Genomic DNA, 9598 nt, shown 5'->3' on the forward strand with positions numbered 1-9598 from the left:
GAAAATGATTTCATTAGGTTAGCTGGGATTTGTGTCAGAAGATTTTGATATCTAACATAAACACACAGATCTGCACCATCCAAGCTAGGTTCTCCTTTCCAGCAACAGATACACTTTAGAGGAATAATTATATATCCTGTGTATTTTGTGTCCCCAAACCCCATGCAGAGATACAGGCTGGGGTCGGAGTGGCTGGAGAGCAGCCAGACAGAGAGGGATCTGGGGGTGCTGATTGATACCTGCCTGAACATGAGCCAGCAGTGTGCCCAGGTGGCCAAGAGAGCCAGTGGCATCCTGGCCTGCATCAGGAATGGTGTGGCCAGCAGGAGCAGGGAGGTCATTCTGCCCCTGTACTCTGCACTGGTTAGACCACACCTTGAGTGCTGTGTTCAGTTCTGGGCCCCCCAGTTTAGGAGGGACACTGAGATGCTTGAGCGTGTCCAGAGAAGGGCAACGAGGCTGGGGAGAGGCCTTGAGCACAGCCCTACGAGGAGAGGCTGAGGGAGCTGGGATTGGTTAGCCTGGAGAAGAGGAGGCTCAGGGGAGACCTTATTGTTGTCTACAACTACCTGAGGGGAGGTTGTGGCCAGGAGGAGGTTGCTCTCTTCTCTCAGGTGGCCAGCACCAGAACAAGAGGACACAGCCTCAGGCTGTGCCAGGGGAGATTTAGGCTGGAGGTGAGGAGAAAGTTCTTCCCTGAGAGAGTCATTGGACACTGGAATGGGCTGCCCGGGGAGGTGGTGGAGTCGCCATCCCTGGAGCTGTTCAAGGCAGGACTGGACGTGGCACTTGGTGCCATGGTCTGGCCTTGAGCTGTGTGGTGAAGGGTTGGACTTGATGATCTGTGAGGTCTCTTCCAACACTGTGATACTGTGATTTACAAAGCACACTGACAGTCAGTGTAGTTTAAGTAGCAATTAATGCCAAACTAACCTAGGCAAATCACTGAGGCACTATTCTGGTTGTCTTGTTTAGTTGGAGGCAAAATGACTTAGATCACAGAATGACAGAATCATAGAATCAAGCAGGTTGGAAGAGACCTCCAAGCTCATCCAGCTCAACATATCATCCAGCCCTGTCCAATCAACCAGACCATGGCACTAAGTGCCTCATCCAGGCTTTGCTACAACACCTCCAGGGATGGTGACTCCACCACCTCCCTGGGCAGCCCATTCCAATGGCAAATCACTCTCTCTGGGAAGAACTTCCTCCTAACATCCAGCCTATGCCATCTGTTTCCTCTTGCTGTATTTTAAGAGGAAAAAAATTAGTAAAAGCAGTATTGTGAGAAAATCTGTTACAGAGGAGTGATGAAGAAATGTGCAGGATAAGGTCTGATAGGAAAGATGGAGCTACCACTCGTGACTTACATGGTAGGGGCACCAGTAAGGTGAGACTTCCCATACATTTGCATCTATTTTTTCATCTTCTCCCTTAGGAAGATCAAAGGAAACTCACTTTTTTTCTTATTTCTGCTCAGTGTTTTGCTAAGTTGCACAAACATTTTGCCTAATGCAGTGTTACAGCCCTTTGGGAACGGACTGAACTCACAGAACACATTGCTCTGATCACTTTGCTCATGCTTTTTAATCTCTTTGCAAAAGAGGTCTTGGTCCTGGGGACAGATTCTTTAACTTATTATTGAACAGACCCAGGAGCCAAAAAAAAGAAGTAATTAAGCAAGAAATGAGTGTGCTTAAATGGAATGCTTTCATCTAAGACTTTTCAAGGAGTAGGAGCCTGAAAATTAAGCCCAAAGATTCATGTCTTCAGTAATGCAAAATGCTTGCTGCCATAACTTTCTGGGACTCAGTGTGCCCACACTGGAAAGGGCTTTTCCTTCATGTTCAGACAAAACTTCCTGTCTTCTGCTTTGTGTCCATTGCCCCTTGTCCTGTTGCTGAGCACCTCTGTAGAGCCTGGCCCCGCAATGTTAGCAGCATCCTTTGTTAGCTTGAAAGAGCACTTAAACAATGTACTATCATCTTCTCCCATTTCCATAGAATCATAGAATCAGAATCAGCCAGGTTGGAAGAGAGCTCCAAGCTCATCCAGCCCAACCTAGCACCCAGCCCTGGCCAATCAACCAGACCATGGCACTAAGTGCCCCAGCCAGGCTTGGTTTCAACACCTCCAGGGACAGTGACCCCACCACCTCCCTGGGCAGCCCATTCCAATGCCAATCACTCTTTCTGACAAAAAATTCCTCCTAACATCCAGCCTAGACCTCCCCTGCCACAACTTCAGACTCTGTCCCCTTGTTCTGTTGCTGGTTGCCTGGCAGAAGAGCCCAACCCCACCTGGCTACAGCCTCCCTGCAGGCAGATGCAGACAGCAATGAGGTCTGCCCTGAGCCTCCTCTTCTGCAGGCTGCACACCCCCAGCTCCCTCAGCCTCTCCTCACAGGGCTGTGCTCCAGCCCCTTCACCAGCCTTGATGCACCTCTGGACATGCTCAAGCACCTCAACATCTTTAATTTCCCTCTAGAGATACTACTGTGTCTATAGGGACTACTCTATTGGAGAACTATTGAAAGCATCTAAGAGCTGAGTTTTAACTTTTATCTTTCCCTTGCCTCAGTGAGCAAAAGGGAACACAGAAAGTTACTGTAGCTGTGAGGGGCTACCTAATAAATCAGGGACATTTCTGCTCCCCCAGATTCTTAGAATCACACAATCACTATGCTTGAAAAAGACCTCTAAAACCATCAAGATGTCAACACAATGCCACAATGCCCACTAAACCATGGCCCAAAGCACCATGTCTATGTGCTTTTTGAATGCCTTCAGGGATGCTGACTCCACCATCAAGTTGGGCAGCCTGTTCCAATGCCTGACCACTCTTTTAGTAAAGAAATTGTTCCTAATCTCAAATCTAAACCTCCCCTGGCACAATTTGAGGCTGTTTCCTCTTGTCCCAGAACTAGTTACTTGGGTGAAGAGATCAACACCCACCTCATTACAACCTCTTTTCAGGTGGTTGTAGGGAACAACGAGGTCTTCCCTCAGCCTCATCTTCTCTGTATTAATAAACAACTTCAGTTCCTTCAGGTGTTCCTCACAAGACTTCTTCTCCAGACCCCTCACTAGCTTTGTTGGCCTTCTTTGGACCCTTTCCAGCAACAAATCCTGCCATGTTAAAAAAGAAAACCAAGCAAATAAAGAAGCGAACAAACCCAAGAATCCAAAGCCCAAAAGAAAAAACCCCAAACCCAAACACATCCCAGCCCCATACCCAACCAAATACAATGTTTGGCTCATGTTGCACCTCATTACAACCTCTTTTCAGGTGGGCTGCCCAGGGAGGTGGTGGAGGCACCTTCCCTGGGAGTCTTCAAGAAAAGACTGGATGAGGCACTTAGTGCCATGGTCTGGTTGACTGGATAGGGCTGGGTGCTAGGTTGGACTGGCTGAGCTTGGAGGTCTCTTCCAACCTGGTTGATTCTATGATTCTATGATTCCCTCAGCCTCCTCTTCTCTGTGTTAAACAACCTCAGTTGCTTAAGGTGTTCCTCACAAGACTTACTCTCCAGACCCCTCACTAGCTTTGTTGGCCTTCTTTGGACCCTTTCCAGCAACAAATCCTGCCATGTTAAAAAAGAAAACCAAGCAAATAAAGAAGCAAACAAACCAAAGAATCCAAAGCCCCCCCCCCAAAAAAAAACCCCAAACCTAAAGACAACCCAGCTCCACACCCAACCAAATACAATGTTTGGCTCATGCTGCAGCCAGAAATAAAGATTTCTGGCTGTTTGAGACTCTTTTTGTTACCTGCATGTAAACAACTGTAATAATCTTGAAGATTTGATAGCTTAATCTCTAGGGATTGTAAAGGTGAAAGGAAAATGTCATCCTCTGACAGTAATTGCATAAGTATGATTAAGCTAAACTGCTGAATGGATGCCTATGAACTTTGATTATGGTACAGCAAAGGAAAAAAGAGAATTGTTTCCTGCTTCAGAGGAGCACACAGGAAAAAAAAAAATCTCATTTCTGCTCTATCAAATGACAGAGGAATGATACCTGAGCTTTTTGCTTTCACAAATACAGTTGGGCATTTCAAATCATAGCTCGCTGTGAATTAGCCAAGGCTGGAATTTAATTTGGGCTAATGGCAAGAAGAGAAATGTGGAAATGTGTCTGCAAATACAGCAGCACATAATCACAGTATCATTAGGGTTGGAAGAGACCTCACAGATCATCAAGTCCAACCCTTTAGCACAGAGCTCAAGGCCAGACCATGGCACCAAGTGCCACGTCCAGGCCTGCCTTGAACAGCTCCAGGGACGGCGACTCCACCACCTCCCCGGGCAGCCCATTCCAGTGTCCAATGACTCTCTCAGGGAAGAACTTTCTCCTCACCTCCAGCCTAAATCTCCCCTGGCACAGCCTGAGGCTGTGTCCTCTTGTTCTGGTGCTGGCCACCTGAGAGAAGAGAGCAACCTCCTCCTGGCCACAACCACCCCTCAGGTAGTTGCAGACAGCAATGAGGTCTCCCCTGAGCCTCCTCTTCTCCAGGCTAACCAATCCCAGCTCCCTCAGCCTCTCCTCGTAGGGCTGTGCTCAAGGCCTCTCCCCAGCCTCGTTGCCCTTCTCTGGACATGCTCAAGCATCTCAATGTCCCTTCTAAACTGGGGGGCCCAGAACTGAACACAGCACTCAAGGTGTGGTCTAAGCAGTGCAGAGTACAGGGGCAGAATGACCTCCCTGCTCCTGCTGGCCACACCATTCCTGATGCAGGCCAGGATGCCACTGGCTCTCTTGGCCACCTGGGCACACTGCTGGCTCATGTTCAGGCAGGTATCTATCAGCACCCCCAGATCCCTTTCTGTTTGGCTGCTCTCCAGCCACTCCGACCCCAGCCTGTATCTCTCCATGGGGTTGTTGTAGCCAAAGTGCATAATGCTAAAGTAAAGCAGGGTTATTGTGGAAGCTGTGAAAGCATAGCAGAGCTATGGCCTGGTTTTCCCATTCCTTTATTCTGGAGGCAGATGGGAATGCTCTGTGTTTTCATCTGTCTTGGAGTCGGTAGTGTTATCATGTGCTTATCTGCCTGGGTCTGAGCCCATTATCACAGAATCATTGAATCACAGAATCATGGAATGGTTTAGGTTGGAAGGGATCTCAAAGATCAGCCAGTTCCAACCTCCTGCCGTAGGCAGGTAGCTCCCACTAGAACAGGCTGCCCAAGGCCTCATCCAACATGGGCTTGAACATCTCCAGGGAGGTTGTGGAGCACAGAATCACCCAATGTGATCAAAGATCAAAGATCACATTTGGTGCTTCTGTGCTCCACAACCTCTCTGGGCAACCTGTGCCAGTGTCTCACCACCCTCACTGCAAACAACCCTTTCCTAACATCCAGTTTCAGTCTCCCCTCTGCCCCTTTAAGCCCATTCCTCCTTGTCTCTCATGACAAGACCTTGTCAATAGTCCCTCCCCAGCCTTCCTACAGCCCCATTCAGATACTGGAAGGCCACTATAAGGTCTCCTCAAAGCCTTGTCTTGTAGCCTGTCCTTGAAGCAAACTCTCTCAGTCTGTCCCCATAGCAGAGCTGCTGCAGCCCTCTGAGCATCTTGGTAGCCTCCTCTGGACTGGCTCCAACACTTCCATGTCCTGCTTGTGCTGGGGGCTCCAGAACTGCACCCAGGACTGCAGGTGGGGTGTGAGGAGAGCAGAGCCAAGGGGCAGAATTCCCTCCCTTGCCCTGCTGCCCACACTGCTCTTGCTGCAGCCCAGCACAGGGTTGTGTCTGGGCTGCACTCCCACTGCAGGCTCCTGTTGAGCTTTTCACCAGCCCAGACCCCCAGGTCCTTTTCCTCAACCAGTATAATTTGATCCCATGGCATTGATTTTGCTGGAATCACAGGAATTTACTGTATTTGAATAGGGAGCCTGTGCTGATTTCTTCTCACTACAGCAGTTTGTAGTGTCTTCTTGCTTTCAGCTTTACTTTTGCTAATTAAATATGTTCTTTCACAGCTTATTAAACCCTGCTGTTTGCAGAACCAATGAAGCAAAGGTTAATGTGTCAGGTTTTCCTTCCTGATGCAAGTGCTAAGGCTTGACTGAGGCCACCAGGGAGTGACTTTGCAAAGCAACAAATTGCACTTTGGAATCTGTGGAAAAACTGATGACTTCAGAAGAATTCAGCTAATAGATACCTACTATGTTTGGAGTGGCTGTCTGCAACTGAAAGATCATAATGGCCTGGAGCTGAACACTCTCTTACCAGCTTGGCATGTGCTCTAATGCTGAGGATCAAATATTTGGTACAGAAGTGCAAGAAAATGTGAAGCTGACAAGCACAACACAGTTTCAGCTGTCCAAAGAGGTCTTGACCTTTTCCTTCCAGCACTTATCTATAAATTGTCCTTTTCCTTCTCAGCTCCCACTTAACCTGCAAAGGGCAGCCAGGCTGATAAAAGAGCCAGAAGTGTGCAGAACCATTTGCTAATCTGCACATAATCTACCCCAGGGACTCTTTCCAATTGTGTTTTTACAAGAAAGAAATTTCCAGAGGAGGAGCTGGTGAAATGTGAAAGTAAACCCAGGAAGGATCTCTGGCCGAGCCTGTCTCCAAAGGAAACTCTCAGGGGACCTTTTCTGAGGGAGGAGGAGATAGTCCTGCCCTGAGATGGAGCAGTCCCCCTTTCCCTTTCTTTTTCACTTTTCCCTTTCCCAGAGCTGAGGACTGCTCTGGAGTTTAGCACCCAACAGTCTAAATGCCCTGAAACAAACAGTTTCCTTGGGCCACTGCCAAGAGCAGTACCCAGAATTAGTCAGTTCTATGACTGTGTATTTCTGATCATTCTCAAATCCTCAGGTGGCTGTGCAGAAGTATTTTCTTTTCCTTATTCCAAGCTATATCTCAAGCTCTATTTCTGTATATAAGCTATACCCCCATGTATGAATTCCAGCAGGTTTTGGCTGGCCAGGACCTATGTTTCTGGTGCACACACACACAACAAAAGCTGTATGAGGCTGCATCTGAAATACTGGATTTAGTTTTAGGCACCTAGCTACAAGAAAGACATTGAGGTGTTGGTGTTGGTGTTGGACAGTTGCCTGAACATCATCATCTCAGACAGCTAACATACTTGAGTGGTGAAGCTTCTTTTGCTTCAGGACCTATAGGAAACCAATGCTCTGGAAGGTGATGGACAGGTAGGAAACCAAGAATGTAATATTTTAAGCAACTAGTTCTCAGCTTTGTATTGTTCTTTCTCTGGAGTTGCTGGAGGTGTAGCTGTGGCAGTTATGGAGATGGTTCCTTGCTGTGGAGTTGCTGGAGGTGTAGATGTGGCATTATGGAAATGGTTCCTTGCTGTGGAGTTGCTGGAGGTGTAGATATGGCAGTTATGGAGATGGTTCCTTGCTGTGGAGTTGCTGGAGGTGTAGATGTGGCAGCTATGGAGATTTTTCCTTGCTGTGGAGTTGCTGGAGGTGTAGATGTGTCAGTTAAGGAGATGGTTCCTTGCTGTGTAGTTGCTGGAGGTGTAGATGTGGCAGCTATGGAGATGGTTCCTTGCTGTGGAGTTGCTGGAGGTGTAGCTGTGTCAGTTATGGAGATGGTTCCTTGCTGTGGAGTTGCTGGAGGTGTAGATGTGGCATTATGGAAATGGTTCCTTGCTGTGGAGTTGCTGGAGGTGTAGATGTGACAGTTATGGAGATGGTTCCTTGCTGTGGAGTTGCTGGAGGTGTAGCTGTGGCAGTTATGGAGATGGTTCCTTGCTGTGGAGTTGCTGGAGGTGTAGATGTGTCAGTTATGGAGATGGTTCCTTGCTGTGTAGTTGCTGGAGGTGTAGATGTGGCAGCTATGGAGATGGTTCCTTGCTGTGGAGTTGCTGGAGGTGTAGATGTGTCAGTTAAGGAGATGGTTCCTTGCTGTGGAGTTGCTGGAGGTGTAGATGTGGCAGCTATGGAGATGGTTCCTTGCTGTGGAGTTGCTGGAGGTGTAGCTGTGGCAGTTATGGAGATGGTTCCTTGCTGTGGAGTTGCTGGAGGTGTAGCTGTGGCAGTTATGGAGATGGTTCCTTGCTGTGGAGTTGCTGGAGGTGTAGATGTGGCAGCTATGGAGATGGTTCCTTGCTGTGGAGTTGCTGGAGGTGTAGCTGTGGCAGTTATGGAGATGGTTCCTTGCTGTGGAGTTGCTGGAGGTGTAGCTGTGGCAGTTATGGAGATGGTTCCTTGCTGTGGAGTTGCTGGAGGTGTAGCTGTGGCAGTTATGGAGATGGTTCCTTGCTGTGTAGTTGCTGGAGGTGTAGATGTGGCAGCTATGGAGATGGTTCCTTGCTGTGGAGTTGCTGGAGGTGTAGATGTGTCAGTTATGGAGATGGTTCCTTGCTGTGGAGTTGCTGGAGGTGTAGATGTGTCAGTTATGGTGATGGTTCCTTGCTGTGTAGTTGCTGGAGGAATAGCTGTGTCAGTTATGGAGATGGTTCCTTGCTGTGGAGTTGCTGGAGGTGTAGCTGTGGCAGTTATGGAGATGGTTCCTTGCTGTGGAGTTGCTGGAGGTGTAGATGTGGCATTATGGAAATGGTTCCTTGCTGTGGAGTTGCTGGAGGTGTAGATGTGACAGTTATGGAGATGGTTCCTTGCTGTGTAGTTGCTGGAGGTGTAGATGTGGCAGCTATGGAGATGGTTCCTTGCTGTGGAGTTGCTGGAGGTGTAGCTGTGGCAGTTATGGAGATGGTTCCTTGCTGTGGAGTTGCTGGAGGTGTAGATGTGGCAGTTATGGAGATGTTTCCAGCAGGCTTTGGTTGGCCAGGACCTATGTTTCTGGTGCATACACACACAACAAAAGCTGTATGAGGCTGCATCTGATATAACTGGGTTTAGTTTTAGTCACCTGGCTACAAGAAAGACATTGGGGTGTTAAGTGTGATCAAAGAAGTGCAATGAGAGTGGTGAGGGGTCTAGAGAAAAAATCTTATGAGGAGTGGCTAAGGGAACTGGGATTGTTTAGCTTGAAGAAAAGGAGGCTCAGGTAAGAAATTATGAGCCTCTACAGCTATCTGAAAGGAGGTTGTAGTGAAGTTGTAGTGAGGTGAGTGTTTATCTCAAGTTGTTAGTCTCAAGTTGTGCTGGGGGAGGAATAGGGTGGATATTAGGAGGAAGTGATTGTGAGAGTGATTGGCATTGGAATGGGCTGCCCAGGGAGGTGGTGGTGTCGTCATCCCTGGAGGTGTTGAAGCAAAGCCTGGCTGAGGCACTTAGTGCCATGGTCTGGTTGATTGGTTAGGGCTGGGTGCTAGGTTGGGCTGGATGAGCTTGGAGGTCTCTTTCAACCTGGTTGATTCCATGATTCCATGATTCTATGAATCCATATTCCCAAGAAACAAGGAATACTACAAGAGGAAATGATCTCAATTTGTGCCAAGGGAGGTTTATGCTGGACATTAGGAGCAATTTTGTTCCAAAAAGGCTTGTTGTGCAATTTTGTAATTACTGTGAAATCAGCACATAAGATCACTCCTGCTCTTGGAATTTTCCCTGTTTTCATATCCTTACCTAGAATTGCCTTTTTTTAACCCCTCCTCTGGACTCATAATTATCTCCACAGCAACTAATGTGGATTCTCAAACAAAAGGTTGTT

The sequence above is a fragment of the Pogoniulus pusillus genome, chromosome 23, assembly GCF_015220805.1.
Source record: "Pogoniulus pusillus isolate bPogPus1 chromosome 23, bPogPus1.pri, whole genome shotgun sequence".
Lineage (NCBI taxonomy): Eukaryota > Metazoa > Chordata > Aves > Piciformes > Lybiidae > Pogoniulus > Pogoniulus pusillus.